We start from the raw sequence: 24012 nt of genomic DNA on the forward strand, positions 1-24012 counted from the left end.
TTGAGAGTGTTGGGAAGAGAGAGCTTTCGTTGAGAGTTTAGGATTTGAGTAGGAAAATAGAGGAAGATGAAGGGAGAAGGAAATAAATTGTAAATAGGGATGTAAATGAGTTTTTTTTTCTTTCACGAAATAATATTTCGTTTCGGTTAATTTTATTCGGAATCTTTTCTGGTTGATTCCATCTCCTAAAGCTGCCTACTCGAATTGGGAAGGTTCCTGAAAATTCAGGTATTCGCGGAAATCGGAGTTTTGGGTTATCGCATTTTTTGCAGGGAAGTTCACGTAGGTTTCGTGACCTTTTCCCTATATCGTGCGTGGTCGTTCGAGGCTAGCTTGATCCTGAGAGAAATCCCAATAGTTAGTCGGGCAAATAACACGACAGGTAGTCTCCCTTTGGGAGTGGCGCTAAAGCCACCTGATTTAGCTAAACTCGCGTGTCGGGACTTCTAACGGTTACAAACTTTTGAAAAGGGCGTATCGATTTGAGTAAGAGAAATCTTTGATAATTTATATCCCCAAAAATATGAGTCGTGCCGAAATAGTGCGTTAGAAAGAATTGTAGAGTATTGTTGGCTTAATTTGAAAAAAATATACACTGAGAAGTAAAATTAGTATTCTTTTTTTTTTATTCACAAAATAAAATTTGAATTTGCCATATCAAAAAATACGTATTTTTTCATATATTTTTCAATTTGTTCATATAAAATAGAAGTTATGTAGAAAATTTCAAAAATGGGCCCAAGATGGTAAAACTATTTTTGACGAACTTTGTGGAACATCGAATTTTTAGGAATTTTCGAAACTTCGAGTTTTTGTATGTTGTAAATTATCAAAGATTTCTCTTACTCAAATCGATACGCCCTTTTCAAAAGTTACGCTTGAGTCAATTCCCAATTGATGTGGAAAACTCATATTTCCTCTAACCCAAACGGAATACATACTTTCATTCGAATCAAAAATACTCATGTTTTGTCATTTGTCGATTTCATTTGGAATTACTCTTTGGCACTCTTAACGAAAGACGTAGTTTTACGTCAAAACGCGTGTGTGGAAATCTATTGATCGGATATCATATTGTTGGATCTTTGGATATATGTGTGTATGCGTGAATGTAGATTTATCTGATGTTATAATGATGGGATGACCAGTAAGGTTCGCCACAGTACGCCCCCCTTAGGTTTATCAATACCTCTGGGGAATAATTACATGGCGGCAATCGCGCTGCACTGAGGGCCAGACGTAACGATCCGCCACGAGACGAGTGGTCGCACGAATACCAGGATGAGATGTGCTATGCAGCTTCTGGATAATTGGCTTCCGAAAATTCTTGGTACAAACGGTCGAATAGCAGAAGTAGAAATGTCACAATACATCGGGATTTTAGACAATGGAGATTGAAGTGCCTTCAGTGCCGGCTTAGTATTCGTGGGTGGATTTGTAAGGTATGCGTTGAGTTCGGGATCGTCTTTCTGCTGCTTCGCCATCAGCTCGAAGTCGATGGGTTCGTTAATGTTAGTGATGGTTTCGATACGACTCAGCATGTCGGCAACTCTGTTTGGTTATATATTGAGAACAATTAGTCCCAGGATAAAACGTTACATATAGTTATTCATGTTGAAACGCATGTAAATTTTTTTTTCATGTTACTTTTCTTAAATAGTTGCGAAAAACAAAGTATTAAAATTTCATAATTTTTCAAAAATTCATATCTCCATTTTATCTGAGTCTGACACGGCACCTCTAAAGGGTGTGTCACATCAAATTGCATCACGGAAAAAACGCTGTAGAAATTCGCCCAGTAGACCGATCCTTTTGAAAATTTTAGACAGTAAAAAAAAACTATTAAACAAAAATTTTGGCATTTTCTTTTTATTCATACTTCGAGCCCAAGCCCGTATGCTCGTACCTTCCTCTCTACCCCGTCCATAAGGTTCTGTACAACGTCAGGTTGTAGTTTTTTTTGAACAGAAATCCATTTTCTCTTGAAGTCCGCCTCCGATTTGACAACTTTTGGGTTCTTCCGGAGGGCCTGCTACATAATCGCCCAATATTTATCTATTGGGCGAAGCTCCGGCGCGTTGGGCGGGTTCATTTCCTTTGGCACGAAGGTGACCCCGTTGGCTTCGCACCACTCCAACACGTCCTTTGAATAGTGGCACGAAGCGAGATCCGGCCAGAAGATGGTCGAGCCCTCGTGCTGCTTCAATAGTGGTAGTAAGCGCTTCTGTAGGCACTCCTTAAGGTAAACCTGCCCGTTTACCGTGCCGGTCATCACGAAGGGGGCGCTCCGCTTTCCGCAAGAGCAGATCGCTTGCCACACCATGTACTTTTTGGCAAACTTGGATAGTTTCTGCTTGCGAATCTCCTCCGGAACACTGAATTTGTCCTCTGCGGAGAAGAACAACAGGCCCGGCAGCTGACGAAAGTCCGCTTTGACGTAGGTTTCGTCGTCCATTACCAGGCAATGCAGCTTCGTCTGCATTTCGGTGTACAGCTTCCGGGCTCGCGTCTTCCCCACCATGTTTTGCCTTTCGTCGCGGTTAGGAGCCTTCTGAACCTTGCATGTACGCAGGCCCTCCCGCTGCTTGGTCCGCTGAACGAATGAACTTGACAAATTCAGCTTATTGGCGACATTCCGGACCGAACTTCTCGGATCACGTCTAAACTACTTAACTACGCGCTTGTGATCTTTTTCACTGACGGAGCATCCATTTTTGCCGTTCTTCACCTTCCGGTCGATGGTTAGGTTCTCGAAGTATCGTTTTAGTACTCTGCTGACCGTGGATTGGACGATTCCCAGCATCTTACCGATGTCCCGATGTGACAACTCCGGATTCTCGAAATGAGTGTACAGGATTAATTCACGATGCTCTTTTTCGTTCGACGACATTTTTCCAAATTTACAAAAAATTGACAGTGAAGCATGGACAACGTGATCTATACACTCTTATCTGATTTTAAAGCGAAAGCTGAAGATATAATTCCTAAAAATTAAATTTCTACAGCGTTTTTTCCGTGATGCAATTTGATGTGACACACCCTTTATACGCCAAAATTTGTTAAATTAAAAGGGATTTTCAATAAAAATGTGCAAAAAAATATCGAAGGGTGGGTGGGATGTTGAGACATAAAAAGCCATCATCGCTTGATTGTTCCACTGGTTAAGTGAACAAACAGTAGCCAATCATCAAACTAAACGATCCTTTCCAGGGCCACCAAATTATCACCATAGCTTCATAATGTTATTTTCAAACATATATAAAGTCAATATGCAACAAATAACCTCGTATAATCCTACGTATACTATGCGATCGTGTCTCGTACTGTAACTGTAACTTTTTTACCTATGTGACCAATTCTGTAGCACGTTTCTAGGAATATTGTGTTGAAAATTTATTGTTTTGCATTTCCTTCACTTGTCCCACAAACTCAATCGTTGTTTCCAGATGCTCAAACGTTCACAATTGAAAAAAAAATCAAAGTGTCAATTTAGTAATGTTTTTGTTTCTTCGCCGTAACTAACATTAAACCTAACCATTCACTACTGTACAAATAAGTATCATATTTGGATCAAATTAACTAGAAACACAATGGAGTTTTTGTCTAAATACAAACATAAACATGCTCTTCCTTCGTTTGCCTTCCAGACGAGAAAGACTGGCATAGTTTGGTATGAAATAATCTTCATATACTTGCGATTATTTCTGCCAGTCATTACTAGCTGCTCAGGGCGCACATGGGATTCAGGAGCATGTAATCAGCATCTGTACAGCTGGGTCGTGAATTGGCTCGAGAACTTCATTATATCTCATAATCGTGAAGATGATAACATTTACGCAGTGTTCAACACGATTGATAGTCACGATAGAAAATAGGAATGCGTGGGATACATCAAAATGATTAATGATACACTTTCTAGTTCTGGCGTTTCCCGGCATCCGTATGGTGTGGACAGAGTGTTAACCCTGGGGCAAAGGACCCGAAAATACTTATCTCCTTATTGCTACTCGTGCACAACAACGGTGCTAATAACGAATCATACCTCAGAGATGAAACTTTCACGGAGGAAATAAAACGAATAACCGTTCCTGCCGAAGAAAGCATCTGCTAGCAATATCTGTGAAAGGAGGAATAAAACATAAAATTTGGAGTGATGTCAAATATAACGAAATAAAAATAACAATCAATTTACGCTTTTGTTCGTCACCCGAAAGATTGGATTGAGACTGGAAGATGCATGCGGTTTGAATGTGGAATGTGTGGAATGAGAAGACAGAGAGAATGAGTCGTCTTCCTTTAGGTAACCGAAAAGCGCGTGCTCATATAAAGAGCTGTCGCGGAGCAAACATAGCAAAACAGAAGCTTCACGATTGAATGTTTACTCAACATTGTCTCGAAACCGCTTTGGTTGTGAGCATTTCCATTTCCAATGACTGAAGTGATGACGATGATGATGTGAGTTGGAATGTTGTTGAGATTTATCTCTCATTGCGGTGTTTAATTATTCATACACGAATTTGAACGAGTTTGCTGTCGCGCCTCGATTTGTTTGCTTGTAATTTGTGATTATGCACAATGATAGCTTACAAGTGTGAAGCTGACGAAACCGACTAATTTAATTAATTCCTTTGCATGTTCGATTCGGGGTTTTAGGAAATTCGTCTGTCACGATGTGCAATCAAGTCATTTCACGCGCCGTAGCATTCAATCATCCAAGCTGGGTTGTTTGTTATTCGAGACTCACCGATACTACTCGTAAAAAATGACACAAATGTACTTGATATTATCTGTGAAGATTGCAGTGTTGCAGCAAAGAGCAGAAAGTACAAAATTTTGTACATCGAACGAACGTAGAATGCATGTGGGGAACAAAATAGACAGACGCTGTTTATCCTTCCTCGTCTCTAATTGAGAGGTTCTCTAATTTGTGCGAAAGGGTATTCGAACAATATTCATCATCATTAGGAATCATCCTTCCTCAGAACAAATTGCCAGTTTGGCACCATTTTCTCAACTCAGTTCATCAACAAAATCGTTATTTTGCCTCCCATCCATCGGCAGAACGCTGTAGGTTTTTCCCGAAATTAAATTCTTCGAAATCGTTCATCTGGATGTGGCTTACATGGGACTAGCTCAGAGCGGGCAATGAAATTTAAAATCCTTGCGAAAGGGAGCGGTGGCGGATACGAGGATACGCATTGCTTGCCTGGAACCCCCCAAGTAAGACGATGTGGTTCAGCAACTGCAAACAGACCAAATTCCTGTGCGGTTATGACGAAGAAAAGGGAAAAGTCTAATTTAACTCCCGGCAAACAAATTTGAACAAACATGTTAAATTATAAATGGATCTAAATTTACAGCTCAACTTTCCACTTACAAACAGCGCCAACCGAAACCAACTTGTGAAGCCGTGGCGGTGAGTATGAAGTAAGGCGGAAGATTTGTTGGCATTCACTCCATATCTCATCCTTGGTCGGGTTCTACCTGGTTGGCTAGGGTTTGGTTTTATGGCGGACTGATGAGCCCTTCCTGGCTCCCACTGCTGAAGATGTGTACCGAATGGTAACCTTGGGAATCCAGATTCGTTCAAGTGGGGAATGTGGCTGAGGTTGATATAGGCGACAAAGATGCGGAACACAATTTGTATGCTGGTGCAGTTTAAAGTAAAATGATTTATATCTGTTCTATGAACGAACACTGCAAACAGAAGTTAATCAATCTGTTTGGTGAAATGCGGTGAATAGAACATTCGTCATCATCATTCGTGAAAAGCCGTTGCTAGAATTTTTCTTCATCCACAGGGAGATGAAGAAAAATTCTAGCAACGGCAGTTTGAGGAGCAAATGAAAATGAATATACCTGAAGCATGATATTTGGTTCCGGGTGGATTCATACACCAAGGAAACACATTCTTCAAGAGAGCGTATACCAGGTGTTCGATGGATTGATTCATTTGAAAGCGACCATTATTCGTATAATAGGAGAAAATCGGCTTGGCATATTACCTCGATAAAATGATTCAAGTCGTCAATACTGTATTCTTAAAATATGCATAATTGATGATAACAAGCAGTCTTACTATTAAACCCATAAATCAGCGTATCATTTTCTAAAATAAGAAAGCATTTAAAATAGAAAGCATGGGGAAATCAGAGTCTCTAATATTTTGTGAAGTCAAACAAATACAATTTATTTCGGGAAAGCCTCGAAACATTTGAACAGAAGCAATTGAAATCGGTCTTCTCATTCTGGAGGATCTTAGGGGCTGTCCACATACCAAGTGGACAGAAAAAGCACGATTTCAGACACCCCCCTCCCCCTTCGTGGACAAGCGTGGACATTATCTATACCCCTCCCCCTGTTGACCACGTGGACATTTCTCCATTGTTCGACCAAAAAAAAATAAATCGGAAAATGACTGAATTGGGCTTAAATTCCATTTTATTTTATTTTTTGTATTTTCTACTCTATTTCTTAACATAGATATAAATGTTTGCTTTTTAAACAGTAGCGGTTTGTTCACAATTTGGCCCCCAACACTTTCCGTGAAATTATTTTTTACAGCTGTTTAGGCTCTTCCAAATTCATTAACATTATTATTGCAACTTTTTTTAGACGTTCAACTATCCTCTCCTCTTCTGAGACTCCTAAGCTGGTTCGTCCAAGCAAAAATGACCTAATGAGTGCCGAGAGGTGTGTTTACAATGAATTTATTACTAACATTATTGATTTTACATACATATATGGATAAAAAAAAATTATATCACAAGAATTTCAACACATTTATACATTGGGTTCTTTTCACTGGTCTCCCAAACCAATGGTGGTGAATCACGAAGGGGATGAAACAAGGATATTTGGATTTCGAGATGTGGATGGATAACGCCAGGTTATAGAAACAACTTTTACACAAAAGACTTTCGCTTAAGTGCAAGTTTACATTATTTCGCTTAACTCTACAAAAAATAATTAATGTTTATTGCTGGGCGGAGCATCGCACAGTGTAATGGTGAAAGTGGAAAACGAATGAGATAGAATGAGAACGGAGAAATGTTGTTGTGTTTGTAATCGGGTTTCTGCCTTACTCGCACAAACATGACTCAAGTAGGTCGTTAAAATAAAACATCTGGCGCCTACGTCGTGTGGCGAATTGTTCACATGGCGGTGCAAGTGTCGTGTTTATTTCTTGTGTGAGAAAAGATTGTTTCTTCGGTTATAAATTGTTCAGCGGATGACTAATAATTTATTATCTGTTGTTGACGAAGGTTGGGGATTTGGGGTAATTGCATTTCACTAAGTGTGAAATGAGAGGAAACATTTGTGGTTAAGGGTTTTAAGAAATGGCTGTAGGAAAGGACATATTTGGGGGGCACTTTTCTTGATATATCTAAGCCTCAACATGTAGCTGGTCCTCATCCTGATTCAGGTATTTTCATAACTAAAAAGTACTTGTGTTTCGATCCCTGGCTATAACTACATTAGTCATTAACGGCTTATTCTGGAAGAAACTTTTTTCGGTTCAGAGTCATATGTTGACAGGGTTAAAATAACGAATGATGAAATCAACATCAAGATTAAGTGTAAAACACTCGGGCTCGGGCCGTGATACAGAGGCCCAATCGAATGGGAATAGTCAAATATTGAACGCAAGGTAGAGGAAGCAACTGAATATTAGAGCAAAAAACATTTTTTTAATGGTGACCCCAACGCAAATTAGGAAAAAGGCGCTATATCGGTTATTTCAAGAGATAGAAAAAACTTTGTTCTACATAGATGTTTTAAATAACTGGAACTACAACATTATTGCGAAACGTTATGTGTTTCTTACTACGTTTTTGTATGCAAGAGAAAATTTAAATTGAGACTCTAGGTGAATAGGCCAAGCTTATTTCATACATGTACCTACTATAACAAATATGATTTGAACAAATTTGGACGAAAAAAATGCATAAATCTATCCCATTTAGCTTGATATGTGGGGATGACCACCTTGCCCCCACTAGGTGACCACTTTACGTTACGTAAGAAAAAGAAATGTTCGATTTTTCACCTTTTTTCTTTCTAATGATGAAAAGTGTACTATTTTGAATTTTTATAGTAAAACCCGTTTGCTATCTTGATATCTTGTTCTGCCTGAAGCTTCGAAAATTTTATCATTTTCTAGAAGTCAAAAGTGTTGTCTTCATTCATTTATTTATATTATTTATTATTTATACTCAATTATAATAATAATATTACTAATACTCAATAAAATTTATAATTAATGTCGTTATAAGCGCGTAGTTCTAGTTGTATTCATTGTATCGAGTCATACTATAGCTTGTTGAAAAGGTATTTTTTATAATATAGTCCTTGACAGTGTTTTGTTTGGTTAAGTCCTTCGTGAGTTATAGTGTCGCAAATATGGAGCAAAATAAAGAGAAAATCCGACATATTTTACAGTACTACTATGACAAAGGCAAAATGCATCTCAAGCTGCCAATAAAATTTGTGCAGTTTATGGACCCGATACAGTTTCCATTTACACCGCACAACGATGGTTTCAACGTTTTCGTTCTGGTGTAGAGGTCGTCGAAGATGCGCCACGCTCCGGAAGGCCTGTCGTCGAAAATTGCGACAAAATCGCTGAATTAGCCGAGAAAGAACGGCATAGTAGCAGCCGTAGCATCGGCCAAGAGCTGGGGATAAGTCATCAAACCGTTATTAACCATTTGAAGAAGCTTGGATTCACAAAGAAGCTCGATGTATGGGTGCCACACACGTTGACGCAAAAAAAACATCTTTGACCGTATCGTATCGCATGTGAATCGCTGCTGAATCGCAACAAAATCGACCCGTTTCTGAAGCGGATGGCGATGAAAAGTGGGTCCCTTACGACAACGTGAAGCGCAAACGGTCGTGGTCGAAGCCCGCTGAAGCGGCTCAGACGGTGGCCAAGTCCTCATTAACGGCCATGAAGGTTCTGCTGTGTGTTTGGTGGGATTGTCAAGGAATAATCTATTATGAGCTGCTTCCCTATGGCCAAACGCTCAATTCGGACCTGTACTGCCAACAACTGGACCGCTTGAAGGTAGCACTCATGAAGAAGAGGCCATCTTTGATAAACAGAGGCCGCATTGTCTTCCATCAGGACAACGCCAGGCCACACACTTCTTTGGTGACGCGCCAAAAGCTCCGGGAGCTCGGATGGGAGGTTCTTTTGCATCCGCCGTATAGTCCGGACCTCGCACCAAGTGACTACCACCTGTTTTTGTCCATGGCGAACGAGCTAGGTAGTCAGAAGTTAGCCACAAAAGAGGCCTATGAAAATTGGCTATCCGAGTTTTTTGCCAATAAGGAAACGAGCTTCTATAACAGGGGTATTATGAAGTTGGCATCTCGTTGGGAACAATTCATCGAACAAAACGGCGCATATTTGACTTAAAACAGATGATTGTAACTAATTTTATGAACAAATGAAAATTCAAAAAAAATACCGCAGGACTTTTTTGACAGCCTAATATCTCGCATATGCATAAGTTGTGCCATATTGACAGCACGGGTAGGTAAACACACAAATGGGTAGAACAAATGTATGGGAAAATGAGAATGCTACAATTTTTCGTTGACTAAAACCGTTTGCGAATTAGATAATCACAAAGTGTAGCACATCAAACAAATCTTAGAAAGCTCCCGATTCGATTGGCGTCCATATAATTGAAGATAATTCGAACCGAAAGTTGTTATTAAAGTTAACTTTATTTCATGAAATCGGTATTTGTTTTCTGATTGGACACACTCACTGAAAAACGTAGTCCTACGTAAAAAAAATGGTGGGGGCCCCGTCCAAATCAGCTGTTGTGGATCGACGTGGATCTCTATATTTTGTGTCTACCTGGTAGTACCACAACTGTTAGAAGGATTTTTTTTTCTGATATGAACAATATGGACAAAGGAAAAGTTACGACCCAATGTTGAAACCATGAATGTTATGATAATTGTCGAACAGAACTTTGATCTATAATGTGACAAATTATATAATAAAACTTCCAATAAAGGGGGCCTACTTGGTTGCGTGTCCGCTACTAAGCGAACGATCATGAGCTCATGTGTTGTGCATCGATATAATAGGAATTCTCTTTCGCCTAAACGGCTACTGTGTTATAGATAAAACAAATGTTTATCGATAGATAGCGATACTCTTACGCCTCAAAATGGTAACAGTGTAATATACAACAAAAAATATCTTAAGATGAAAAATGTACACGAATGAATTCGGCTTTGTTACAGCTGAATTGCTAAACAAGCCTAATAAAATAAACTGTTGGGATCAAAAAAAAAAACTTCGAATAATCCTAATCTCCTTCGCAATGTCGCTTCATCATCTAAATATTCCTTCGTTGTGGAGAACAAAGTAGGTACACCGAATTCTTTCTTGTGTGACTAATGCGTGGGCACAAAAAACGTGTGATTTCGAACAAATCAAGTAAAAAAATCACGTAGTTTAAACAGAATCGCGTAAAATAAGATTGTCGCGCGCTCGTCACACTCGCCGAATTTTTCTCCCAACGAGGCGACGATAGGCAGTTCGCGTAATTTCAAGAAAATCGTGTAATTTCGAGAGAATCGTGTATCTTCGGAAGAATCGAGTGAAATGAAATCGCGTAAAAAAACTAGTGCATATCTGAGAATATTTGATTATTTTGTTTATATTCGATTTTATTGACTCAATAAAATTCTTCGAAAAATATCAAAATATAAAATGTTTTGGCTCACGTATCCCGTTTTAATTCCTGAACTATTTGGTCAGCCCATATTGTACCCACGGACTGAAATTCGCAAAATGTGACAATATTACAGAATTATTCGTGATTTTTACCAACTGTGCAATTTGTGAATGTAACGAAATAAAAAATCATCCATAATAGAAGCATCTAGTCATCAAGCCATTTTCCAACATTTGCTGTAGAATTTAGGCACTACACCCAAAGTTAATTTTTAGCACATTTTCTGGCATCCCGATTTATTACATTAAATGAGATTAAAGATAACATAAAATGTTCTATTTCCCAATACATGCATATCATTTGTATAATATATATGCTAGAGCCAATATGAGGGAGCGAAACAGGAGACACATTTAAATGAAAGCTTTTCGTATAGTTTGCCAAATACACGGCCCAGACAGAGAAAGATATATTCTCGTTCATGTTCTTCTTTATCGGCTTAGAAAACACTTTCCAACTTCATTTTATGATGAGGTGTAATATTATCGCGCTTCTGGCAGCTATATGGATAGCGTGGTCGTGTAAAGTAACTTCGCATTCCAGCCGTCCTTGGTTCGATCCTCATGTATGGACTTTTTTTTTGCACAATCCCAAATGAAAAGAGAAAAGAAAACAGAAAGAGATGTCTGCTCGCATACATACAAACCATTTTTAAGCTTCAAAATAGCTCATTATTTGCGCATTTGACTCTCATGACCAGGAAATGGCATCTTTTCTGCCAAAGATGGCACATTTTCTGCCAACGCTAGTTTGGGTGTATTTAGCAAGTACCAGTATCATCGATGCAGAAACGTAGTAATCCGACCGAGATAAGTCCGGTGAGTGAGTCGCATGCAAGAGCATTTCCCAACCAAATATTTTCTTGACTCTTTTGCAGCATGTGATGTAACAAAATACATAATAATGAAGCACTATGATTCGATTAAACTTTGTTTGTGTTCTGGATGTTTTTTTTCCAAGAGCTCGATTTAAATTGACGATTCATTGTCGGCAGCATTCAGTATTAATGGTTTTTGATCCCCTCCAAGTACATACGTAGCATTGTACTCTCTCCATATACATATTTGGATGCATAAATGAAGGCATCTATTTCTACAGCAAATGAATAACTGATTAACCTGAATTATTCTGATAGAAAAGCTATCGTAAGTTTTTTTTATCTATATTCATATAACTTATACAAATATTGAAAATCCTGAATTCCCCAAATTCAAATATGCTACAGCCATAGAATAAAAGCCATAACAATCAGCGTTGGTCTTCCTCGCAAAGTAAATTGACTGTCTAATAGGAAGACTGGAAAACTATCACCAGAGAAAGCTGTCCCAACCATCGTCATCCATTATTTGGCCCGGATTCCCGTCTAAGTCGAGCACACAAGAATCCGGCTGACTAATTGATTAGATCCATCCAACTTGGTCCCCACTAATACGATGCCCTGATTCAATAATCCATCAATTGGGAGGAAACCGAAGCTTTGTTTTGGGGACACCTAGAAAGGAAACATCCGGTTTCGAGGTGGCCTTTTGGATTTCGAAATTCTTTTCCGTTCTCTTTTGCCATCCTAATCAGATTCGTTTGCGTTTCGGCATTAATCTAATAGCACAAACTCGTACCATAGCACTTAATGAAAATCCTCTCTCGGCAAAATACACACAAAAGGCGAAGCGCTCGAGAAGAACTTAATTTGATTCAGTTTGTCAATGGAAGCGGGCCACCCACCATGCGTTTGGCGCTTTCGCCGAGAAGGATGAATTATTTAGGGTGGGAGCAGTCCTTGGTGGTGTTTTTTTTGTTCACTGCTGAAGATATTTATTCCAGTTGTTTGTCCATTCTCTCTCTTTTCAAATCCCTGGCTAAGATCTAAATCATGGATAATCCTAACAAGAATTCATAGATCTGCGTTACACATCGGAGAAGACTAGCGATGCTCATTATCCATTTCACGGTCATCAATCACAATTAGACAATTTTCCAGCTCGATGACGGTGAATTGTTGTGAAACGCAGAGCAGTAGTGGAACTCAAGACGCACGATTGATGTTCTGGTTCGCAGTGTTGATAATCTCAGATTGACCTGGACTCTGTATGCAATGAGAAGGACGTTATTCTGGTAGCCACGATATATTTTTGGAGAATCTTGAATCTCAGAATGCTTCTCTGAATGAGTGTAAATTTATGGAAGACGATACAACCATTTGTTTACGTCGCCAGATTCCAATTCTATCACCCAATTCTTACTTCAAACCATTACTGTGGCAAGCACTCAATCTACCCCAACCCAAAGTAACGTTTCGCAAAAACCACAACCACGCTACTGATGGCCTAAAATGGATTATCGCGGAAGCGGCTGTTTCTTGTCTGCTCTGCAAATGAAAAATGTTAGCGAAATACCGAAAGATAAATAAAAATAGGTATGCGGTAAAAGAGATGAATAAAAATATTTTGCTTCTGGCCGGGATCGGGATTTAGGAAATCCTAGAATGGCTTTACCAGTAAAGAATGAGTTTTTATAAGATTTTTGTCTGCCTGATGAAAATTCCTTCTTGCTTCTGTTGCGGATTGTTATAACTGGGTATGTAAATGGAGGATTAAGAGAATAAAACGGCGACGCGTTTCGCCCCAAGATTTTATTATGCTCCGGAGTTTAGATTTCAAATTCAAAACATAATAGAGGAAACTATAGCTTGGCAAAATATTATGAATATATTAATTAGTTCATTGAATAATGGAGCCCAAATAGATGTAATATAGCATCGTATAGTCAAGATATTTTTGAAATTTATAGCAAATCGCGAATCATACAGCGACACTGCTCAATTCTAGCATAAAGACTACATTTACATTTTTCAAAAGCTATTTTCACTTTCACATTGCCGGTAAGGATAATTATAAATACAGGTCGGTCTCGAATATCCGGAGTATTGATTTTTTTTCACTCCGGATAATCGAATCATAAAAAAAAAATCTATAAACGTAAAATTACTATGATTTGCACTGATTCATTTGTAGATTGCAGTGTCGTAGCCAGAAATAGTCCGGAGCCTCCAGGGGGAGGAGTAATGTTTTGAAAATCGAGAAAAATATTAATCACCTTGTCACAACCTATGAACCAAAATAGTATTCAAATGGTCAAGTTCAATTACAAGCCAAAGTTCATGCGTGAGCTTCTTGGACGCCAAGGAGAGATCGATGACAAGCGAAAGGGGTCTTCGTAGCCTAATTGGTTGCGTGTCCGCTACTGAGCGAACGATCATGAGCTAATAACTTAAGGCCCTCAACTGACCATCTTTGTGTGTTATTCTAGCTACTACGTCCACGCAACAATCATAATGTGACGGTAATCCCAGCCACTTACCACGCACCTGACAGTCTGCTGCATCGGTGAATGCTAATTATAACACAACAATGGAAACCTCATATCAACAGTCCCGCTGTGAACAGTCCAACTGTGAACATTCAAACAATAGGAATATTTTTACGCCGAAAAAAAGTGACATTTGTTGTGTATCGATAGGTTAGGAATACTCTAACGCGTGAATGGTTACTGTGTAATAGGTAAAAATGTGTATCGATAAGATAGGAATACTCTTATGCCTCAATGGCTACAGTGTAATATACAACATGAGATGAAAATGTTCAGCTGTAGCAGTGCCGAATTTATTGCTAAATGAGCCTAAATAAATAAAAAAGATGGGATAAAGAAAAGATTGAGCGAATAAACACTAAGAATGTTTTGTTTTGGGCAGGCATGGCTTGGAACGAGGTACCAGCTGATTCCATTCCATGGAAAATGCCAAATCCCGTTGTTGGTTGTAAAAGAACGCATGCTTTCGATTCAGCAAAAATTGATGGACTAAGACAATACCGTGCACGACGTGGAGTTTGAGGCTCTGAACGACGATGTGATAGTCATTGTTGATAGAACATTGTTTTACATCCAAACACATCTGATAACATTACACCTCATTATATAATGAAGTTAGAAAGTGTTTTCCAAGAGTAAAAAAGAGAGCATAGAGGAGATATATATCCATCTCGGTCTGTGCAGTGTATGTGGCAAAGTACGCGAAAAGTTTTATTGCCAGCTTATTTGCAATGTGTATCTTGTTTCGATAGCTTACATTATCTTATATTGCCTGATAATATATATATTTAAATGCTATACAAGACTTTCGGAGTAGTAAATTTTCTGTTATTTTTAGGCCCATTTTATGTAATAAATCGAGATGCCAAAACCATGTGCTAAAGGTTAATTTATTGTGTAGTAAATAAAGTCCGATTGAGCTTAAATTTTGTATAGTGTATTTTTTCGCGAAAATCAATATTTTGCACGAATTCCCGTTCGTATATTTGAGATTACGTTTCTCATTAGCACTCTGATGAACATCGTTACTCATGAATTTGTTGTAACATATGAAGATGCTAATCTATTGAGAACACTAAAAATCATCTTGGACCATCCAAGCGAATTCATAATTTATTTTGTATTCCTTTTCTTTACCACGTCCTGATTATTAGAATGATCATATTATATCCCTACATGAATAGTAGGAGTTATTATATTATATATAACAATAGCAACAAGATTTTTAGGATATGTTTTACCTTGAGGACAGATATTTTTTTGAGGAGCAACTGTTATTACAAATCTTTTATCAGCTATTCCTTATTAAGGAAATGATTTGGTTCAATGAATTTGAGAAGATTTTTTCCTAATTTTTAAAGGTAATTTCCTAATTTTAATAAAATGTGCTTTAGGTAACCATAAATGAATTAAAAATATAGATGAATAGAGTTATAAAATATTGAAATGAATTAAAAAATTATTATAAAAATATATAAAAATATACTTGAAGAACTAAAAGTAAATACTAATATAATCAATATTAATAACAAAATTATAAAAATAAACAATTTTTTATACACTCATACCTCGCTATACGGCCGCTCTTTATACGGCATTTCGCTATGACGGCTCTCTTTAATTAAGGCATGTTTTCGATTTACGGTCTAAAATGCTTCGCTATAACGGCGAAAAAACTATTTTCGACATCGATATACAACTGATTCTTTATACGGCTTTTCGGCCAAGTTTCGTGGAACGTATCTAGACCGTAAGCGAAGTATGGGTGTAATTCAAAACACGATAATTTTAAAGCACAAATTCAAAATCTTCATATAATCAACCCATAAGAAATTATATCTAACCCAAAATATTCAGATATTTCACAAAAATAATAAACTATAATACTTTAAAATGTAAATATTGCTCTTCCTAAAAATAATAAAGTTTGAACCATTCAATAATCTATTTTATATTAAAAAATTATTTTAACATTGTAAAATATAAAATTTTTGAAAATAATCATTCCCATGTGTTCGAACTATAGAAACCAAAATAGATAACTCTAATACCCCTTTACCAACACAAAAAGTCAAAAATAATATTCTAAAATATTTTTCATTTTTCATATATAATTTTAAAAAAATATTATAAATAATATTAAAACTATAAATTCTAACGTTAATAATATCTTCATTTGAATTTATGATTTTAATAGCAAAAAAGTACACTGTGGATAACCGGATTTAAACATATTTAACGGACCCTGCTTATCCTACATCCATGTTTTATTAAATTATCATATCAGCCATTGCTTGGCAAACCTATATAGTGGTTCTCAGATTTTCGTGAAAAGTAGTAGAATTGTTCTTTATCGCAAACAATTAGACTCGTATTTTTTCTTTTTTCTTTAGGGTAACCATTTCCGTTTTAGGGTGGTCCGAAAAATCACTTTTTACCTAAAATAATTTTTTTCAAAAATTCATAACTTTTGAATTGTTGAATCGATTCTATTGATCGACATATCAAGTAAAAGCCACCTCGTCACCTCAAGTCACCTCGTCTTTCTGGAGAAATTACTTCAAACACCCAATATGCAGAAAATTTAAACCATGTTTCCGTTATTATTTATTGTATTTAATTTTTTATGGTTTTCATGGTCTCGGGACCAAGGGCGCTATATATTTTTTATATTTTTTTCTAGAAAGCTGAGGATTTTGTACATAAATATCACAAAATCAGAGATGTGTTCTTTTTCGTTTTTAAGTTATTATTTTTGCAAATTTAACCGATGGTTCAAAAAACCATGTTTCACGTTTATCCCAAACATGATCTTCTTTCAACTATTCATATCTTTTGATCTACTGTACCGATGCAGATGATGGATATATCAACTCAAAGCACTTTAGTTTTCTTTGAAAAAATACCAAACTAGCGAATAAATTGGATTCTAGTTGCTTAGATCCAGTATAGTCGCATAGAAATATTGAACGAAGACTACAAGCTTGTTAACTCTGATAAATCATAACTTAAAAGCGAAAAAGAACACACATCTGATTTTTTGATAAGTTATGTAAAAAAACCTCAGCCTTCAAGAAAATAATATAAAAAAATATAACGGGTCTAATTGTTTGCGATAAAGAACAAATCTACCACTTTTCATGAACATTTGAGAAGCACTATATCGGTTTGGCATGGAATGGCTGATATTAGGTATTGTTAAATATTAAATCAATGTATTCATCTGAATTCAGAATTTTCAACGTATATAAATCTACTGCGGATATTCGAAAATAATGTTGTGGAACAACCCCTATTCCAGTCCCCTCTTCTACCTAGCTACGTTCAATTTTGAGCAAATGATCATATTTATAAAGTATATTCACAAATTAATCAAAATTTCTGATCTAAAAATAAAAAAAAATATAAACTAAAAAACTCAGGATAATCTAGCCTGAAATTCTGGATAATCGAACCCCGAATAATCGAGTATCCGGATAATCGAGTCCGACCTGTGCTACATAGTTTAACATTGTTTACTGTAAAAAATGAACTTTCGGTAATGGTTTAATTATAAATGATCAACTTTGAGCTCAGTATAATTCGTCCAACGAATTTTTAACATTTTTGTAACTTTCAAATGTTAATAATAAACGCCCCTCTCAATTGTTTGTCGTAGACGAACTACCTGTAAACATGATCGACTTGAATATTCAAACAGAGCCTGATAAAATATTTTATTTCCAAAACAAAACTACAATTTACTTACTGTAAAACCGAAATGTATTCAATTTTTAGTGCGTTGAAAATGTCGAGTTTCGTTTTAAATAAGCACCAATTGTGGTAAATTTTGATTTTATTTTTCCATTGGAAGAAAAGTGCTGCTGAGTCGCATCGAATGCTTATGGAAGTTTATGGTGACTCTGTACCATCGGGTAGATTTTGTTTGGAAAAAAAATGATGACGAAAAACTAGAGATGGTATTAAACGCAAGCAGAGCTTCCAGAATCATTGCGAGTGTGTCGGCCTGTCTGCGTATTTGAAAAGTATACGAAATCATTCAATAAACTCATCAATTTAATTTCAATCAATTATTATTTTGAATTTACCCCTCCAGTCAGCCTCTCTTTGCTGTCACATCATCGGACAATAAGCTACAAATGAGTTTTATTTTGCGCAAAGGCTAAATTGAATAATTTAGCACTGCCCATCCCTTATCAATCATACTTCCAACGTTCACAAACAACGCACAATAATAATCGCAGAAGGTCTTCAAAGAAACACGTACTTACTGCACCCGAGCAGCTCATGAATTATGTATGAGTCCGCAAACATTTTACGCGTTATTTCATCTTCAGTGATATGTTCATATTGTCACAGTTTCGTCGAGTGAAACATCTGGTCCTTGAGGATTTTATCGCTATACACAAACTCGTACGACAGAAGAAAATCCGATTTTCTTCCGTGCTGTGTAATTCCGGTTTGCCACCCACTCCTGTCTTTTCTCACAACTCGACAAATAAGTATGAAAGTGCAATAGAAAACATTACTGTGATTGCCAACCATATATGAGTTTAATTCTCTTATGACACTAAATTTATATAATCTTGTTTTTCTGTTTTGTTTCCCTTCCTTGTTCCAGGGTATGTATTGTGTCGCTCTCCGTTCAAGATGGTTCGATTCCATCAGATTATGATGATAATGCTGTTGCTGAGGACCGATAGTCGCCCTATTTGGTCGTTTTTCTTCCTGGCACATAATTCGATTACAGCAGACGAAGAGGAAACTTTTGCCGCTGACATTTACACAAAAAGCGGAATCTCCGTGGAGACAACACAGTGAGTTCCAAATATAGGTGAATATAGGGAGTATGTGGGTGGGTCATCTTTTCCAGATTTTCCACTTTATGGACTCATAATCGAATAATTGCTTCGTAATAATGATCATCAATACACGAGGGAAGACACTGTGGTCTACACTCGTTGACACATAAATCAGCATTGGCCTTGTTGTCACAGGGGTTGTCACACCCCAGTCGAGAGATAAAAAGCGAGGATAGATGGAAAGCACATATCTATATCAGTATTTAACACACGCTGGGCTTTGCCGGTTCAAGTGATATCCAAGGCAGGAAAAAGTGCGTGAAGAGCATCAAAACACATTGTACGCTTGGGATGAAGAACATCGTAAAATTAACATTATTAGCTCCATGGTACTACAAACTAGGCGTAACAAATTGCTGTATCGAGTTGTGGCTTTTTTGTAGCAGCCGGGGAAGGACAAGAATGCCAGATATTGCGAGACAACAATGTTGTTCGTCATTGTTTGCCGGAGAAGTATCATAAGTATATTGTTTACTTATACATGTGGAAATAAATGGCAGGACATTCCTGCCTCTCGGCCATTTAGGATTGCTCATCCATAGCTGCTTTTTGTGGGATTGTAATGAAATGTAATCTTTATTATGCTTATCGATTCTCTCATAAAACTGAATCCGAGTCGGTGCTCATATTTTCGCTGAACGGTGCAAAATCAACAGAATGGTTTTGAATCCATCGAAGTGTTCAGTCATATCCTGCTCGCGGAAGTGTTCAGCGTTGTCTTCCCGTATATATCACGCAATGTTTTATTAAGTCGCATTGAGATCATCAAATATCTTCCTGGATTCAGCATTAACGTTCAGTGACAGTCAGTGTTTGGATTTCGATCAATGTCGAATGATACACAATGCGTCATGCAAGTAACCTCTCACGAACATATAACCAAATATGAGTGGACCATTCAGATACTTGCATAAATGACAGTAATCATTTGTGTTACACTAAATGATTAAACCAAGAGAGGAACGATGACTGTTGTTTGCATATTCGAGCTGTATCTAACATCGCACACCATTTTCGAACCCTGAATACAAGTTTGAACCGCATATTGTGCGATTCACATAGCACGTTACGGAGAAGAACGTCTACGTTCCGTCAACGTCTCCACCAATTCACACATGCAGTCAATGCTTCCACCAGCACCGTCACGTCAAATGCCAAACGAATGATTTATTTAATTTTATTCATGGTGTCGCCACCTACAACAATTTTAAATTGCAATGCCCTCTTCCAATTCAGCATGCCTAGAATCAGTTCTAAATTTTTAAAAATTCATTGAATTCTATTATTTAAATGCTTAAACCCCGTAGTCCGACCCTTATGCAACAATGATAATAAATAGAATAATTCTTTCAACTAGTCGCGAATGATTTACACTCCGAAATTTGGAGCTAAGAGATATGTTGGCATAAAAAGTACAGTAAGTTACTTATAAAGCGATATGCTGAGGCACCACTCAGTGTCGCATTGGAGTCGGTTTTGACCAGTGATTTGACATTTGCGACTGGTGGCGACTTTCAATGTGGGGCCATAATTTGGGCCCCGAACTCAATGTTTACAAAAATGTCCAACTGAAGGTAAAAATGTCTAATTAAACGTGTTGCATCACAGATCTGTTCAATTAGCTTACTGTCGATGTAGATGTAAATTACTGTACAACCAAATCAAAACAAAAGCCGAGACACAAAGCCCAGACAAAAACCAAACGAGCCGTCCGTCTCCGTCAATTATTCTTTTCTACAAACCCTGCCGGTCGTTTTCGTTGAACGTATGCTGACGGGTCGTTACGTTGCTGGTGTATGTGAATGTTTTCATGAGAATTGCATGGTAGAATCATTGACGTATCGTGACGTGACGGGACGTGAACGTGACGTGTATGTTGTATGTGAATCGCACTTATATCGTCCCGTTCTACTATAGCGAAACTCACTGCACAGACAAGTGAAAAGCAATAAATAATACAAGAAAAATTACGTCATCATTCGGTCACCATTTGCGGAGAGCAACGAATGGGAAAAGAAATAAAACGAGAGAGTTTTGAGCGGTGTTGCTAGTAAAACTATGCGGTCTATATTTTTCAAGGCATAGCAGCGTTAAAAATGGAAAATATAATCTGACTACCCTTTCCTTAGCCTCTATCGAGCTAAATAATTATATAGTTTGCACTCTCTGAGACTTAAAAATCAGGATCTGCTACATTAGCTGAATATGAATCATTCGCTTTGCGTAGTCCGTACGATTCTGCTGTTTCATGATGCATGGAGATGTTCGATATGTATATGTTAGAGGCAAAGAAGAAAATATATGATGGTTTTGCTTGCGTGCTGGTGTATCATGTAATGCGAACCGATGCAGAGTTGTCTCGTTCTAATTTGCGTCGTGATTTGCAGCACGTAAAAACAAAAGAATGCCGCTGGGGGAAATGATTTCTGTATGATCATATTTGAACGAACGAAAGCGATTTTTTCAGTGAATGGATAAATTGGCAAACACTGGTGATACGTGTTCTGGAATCCTCTCTTTTACCGTTTTTGCGTGGATATCGTCACAAAAAAATCACACTCCAGCAAAACAATGCTACTATTCATATCAGCAAGGAAACTAAGCAATGAATTAAGGACTAAAAACTAATTTTTTGGACTGGCTATTTTGCTCTCCAGGCTTGAATTCTGTTGAAAATCTTAGAGAGATCTTTGTACGCACAATCTACACTGAAGGAAAGCGGTACACTGCGATTGAAGAGCTCAAGGTCGCAATTTTGGAGACATGGGAAAATATTGAGAAATCCGTTCTGTAGAATTTGGTAAATAGTGTGCCAACACGAATTTTCAAGGGTATTAGTCGAAATGGCAAGGATACCAATTGTTGACATAAAAATCAGTCGATCGTTTTTAAGTTCTCATTGATAATACTTATGAATTATAAAATGGTCTTATAGAAACTGGACAGCTGAAATTATTATATTTAAGCCCAATCAATAAACAAACAACTCTTTTGAATGAAATTGACGTTAAATATACTTTATTCTAAGCATAAGCATAAGCTACAATGTATGAATATATCTTATTGAAATTTTAACTGGTTGTGTTGCAACGAAATATAATTAGGGTGGTGTTATAGAATGGATAGAGTGTATTTATTATTTACCTCTTGAACGTTTTACCTTTCGAATGAGTAACCTATGAGTAACCATCGTAGACTACTTCGTAAGAGATTATTTGAACAATATGTATCAACTAGCTGACCCCGCAAAGTTAGTCTCGTCAAAAATGGATTTTTGTCATCAATACTTTCAAACAATCGTGTTTTCTTACTAAGCGAACGATAATGGGTCCAATTGCAAAACTATTCATTGAATGATCCTCTAACTGACCCTTTACAAATTCCTTCTACTAGAAATTTCCTGGTTCTTCTACCGAAACTCGTCAGCATAATATAATATATAGGGTTGGGGAAAAAGAAATGTCGTATTTCTGATCGAAATTTGACGCTTTACTTAACATACTTAAAACTATCCAATTTATGTCAAATATGCGCCGTTTTGTTCGCAAACTTGTTGCCATTTAGAAGGCAACTTTATTATTCCCCCTTATAAAACCCCTCCTCCTTATTTGCAAAAAAACTCAGACAGCCAATTTTCGCAAACCTCTTTTGAGACCAACTTAGTATCATCAAGAGTGTTTTACATGGACCGGAAGAGATGATAATCACTTGGAGCCAGGTCCGGACTATACGGTGGGTGCAATAGGACATCCCATCCGAGCTCCCGTAGCTTCTGGCGGGTCATCAAAGATGTGTGAGGCCGAGCGCTGTCCTGGTGAAAACAACACCATTCCTATTGATAATTTCTGGCCGCTTCTGGTCAATCGCCTGCTTCAAACGGTCAAGCTTCTCACAGTAGAGAACCGAGTTGAGGGTCTGGCCATAGTTGAGCAGCTCATAGTGGATGATTCCCTTCCAATCCCACCAAACACACAGCAAAACCTTCCTGGCCGTCAATCCTGGCTTGGCGATGGTTTGGGCCGGCTCACCGCGCTTCGACCACGACTTTTTTCGCTTTAGGTTGTCGTACGCGATCCACTTTTCATCACCAGTCACCATCTTCTTCAAAAATGGGTCGAGTTTGTTCCTTTTCAGCTGTGGATGATTTCAACGATTTTATCGGTTTCCACGACAATTGGCCTACCAGTACGGGGTGTATCTTCGACAGCCACTACATCAGAACGAAATCGATCAAACCAACGCTGTGCTGTGCGAATCGTTACAGTATCGGGTCCATAAACTACACGAATTTTTTCGGCCGCCTTCGTTGCAGTTTTACCTCGCAGGTTGTAAAAACGTAAAATATGGCGAATTTCTTGCTTGGTGGATTCCATCTTTGACGCGCTATAACTTGAGACTGAAAAGGACAATCACAACCAAGGATGGAAAACAAGGGAGCACGATGCGATTTACGATTAATCGCAAACTGCACAGATCGCAATCTGTGCAAACTGCGACTAACTATTAATCCTCTCCCATCATAACCAAATGATTTTCTATCGGTAACTCTGAGTTGACCAAAGCATTGCTAGACTGAAACTAGTTCGAATAATTGAGTTACTCTCCTTCCTCGTTTTGTTTACAACTCTTAACAACAATTTGCGTCATAGGAATGAGTATCTCTATGACGTACGCTTTACGATTCTCGCTCTCTCGTCCGAGCGTTCAATTTTCCTCTCCGATCGCGTTTACTTCGATAAAACTGTGTGAGGAAAAAATGCGCGCAGCAGCAGATAGAACGACATTAATGTTTAATGTTCCACAGAGGATTTTTCAGATGGTGTTTAAATTCATCTACAAGAGACTACAAACAATAATCCCCCTCAAATCACTAATTTTATGAGTTAATGTAAATGCGTTATTGGCCAAGGCTATTACGATATCGAACACGTGGTCTTGCGAGATATTTTTTTCCGCCAGCCCAAATACAGAACACTCCTTTCGGGCCCGAGTAAACTTGTGGCTAGAAAAGACCTCAA

General features: G+C 37.7%; 1 protein-coding gene across 2 annotated transcripts in view; it reads left to right on the forward strand.

The window, feature by feature from the left end:
* The window catches only part of LOC129763516 (hemicentin-1), a 258644-nt gene that overhangs the window by 49061 nt on the left and 185571 nt on the right, over window positions 1–24012 (forward strand). Inside the window, exon 1 of one of the 2 annotated variants that reach the window (XM_055762657.1) lies at window positions 18824–18949. The exons of the other annotated variant lie outside the window; for it this stretch is intronic. The gene's annotated coding sequence lies outside the window, so the exon portion shown is untranslated. Of the gene's footprint in view, window positions 1–18823; window positions 18950–24012 lie in introns of those variants that run through there. 2 annotated transcript variants of the gene reach the window in all.

This window comes from Toxorhynchites rutilus, chromosome 1, assembly GCF_029784135.1.
Source record: "Toxorhynchites rutilus septentrionalis strain SRP chromosome 1, ASM2978413v1, whole genome shotgun sequence".
Taxonomy (NCBI): domain Eukaryota; kingdom Metazoa; phylum Arthropoda; class Insecta; order Diptera; family Culicidae; genus Toxorhynchites; species Toxorhynchites rutilus.